Source organism: Myotis davidii, unplaced genomic scaffold (genome assembly GCF_000327345.1).
Source record: "Myotis davidii unplaced genomic scaffold, ASM32734v1 scaffold157, whole genome shotgun sequence".
NCBI lineage: Eukaryota > Metazoa > Chordata > Mammalia > Chiroptera > Vespertilionidae > Myotis > Myotis davidii.
This window is the reverse complement of record NW_006288722.1, coordinates 328,149-328,841: the sequence shown is the minus strand read 5'-3', so window position 1 is coordinate 328,841 and position 693 is coordinate 328,149. Positions and strand designations below refer to the sequence as shown.

The following is a 693-nucleotide window of genomic DNA, read 5'->3' as shown; positions in this document are numbered from 1 at the left end:
TCTCTCCCTCCCTCTCTCACTCACTCCCTCCTTTCTTCCCTTCCAAATATATTTTTATTGATTTCAGAGAGGAAGGAAGAGGGAGATAGAAACATCAGCTGCCTCCTGCACGCTTCCCCACTGGGGACCAAAACCACAACCGGGCATGTGCCCTGGACTGGAATCAAACCGGGGACTCTTCAGTCCACAGGCTGCGCTCTACCCATTGAGCCAAACTGGCTAAGGCTCTTTCCTTTCCCTCCCTTCCTTCCTTCTCACTAGAGGATACTATCACTTTCCATTACTTTTTAGAGAGAGAGAGAGGAAAGAAGAGAGAGAGAGGGAGACGAATTAGTTGCCTCCCACCCGCGCCCGAACCGAGAATCAAACCCACAACCTTTCTCTCTACTGGGTGATGCCCCAACCCAGCCCCTCCGCCAGCGAGGACCCATTTCCTAGCAGATTCCCCACCCAACGCTCCTGGCAAAAGACAAGCGGGCGGGGAGTGAGGCTTGGGGTCCCTGGCATTCCCCACGTCGGTCAACCCGGCGTTCTCTTCACAGCTGTGGATATATGCCATGTTGAGAAGGAGGCAGAGTCTTGGGGGCTAAGGTAGCTAGAAGGCTGAGAAGGAGGAGGATATGGGGAAGAACATAGGATGAAAGCATCCATATTTCTAGTTAGGGGTTTAATTTTGTTGTGGTGGATCTGGGT

The 693-nt window shown here is 52.5% G+C and overlaps 1 protein-coding gene across 1 annotated transcript in view; it reads right to left on the bottom strand.

The window, feature by feature from the left end:
• Positions 1 to 693, bottom strand: part of TGM1 (transglutaminase 1) — a 17,403-nt gene that overhangs the window by 14,211 nt on the left and 2,499 nt on the right. The gene's annotated exons all lie outside the window — the stretch shown is intronic.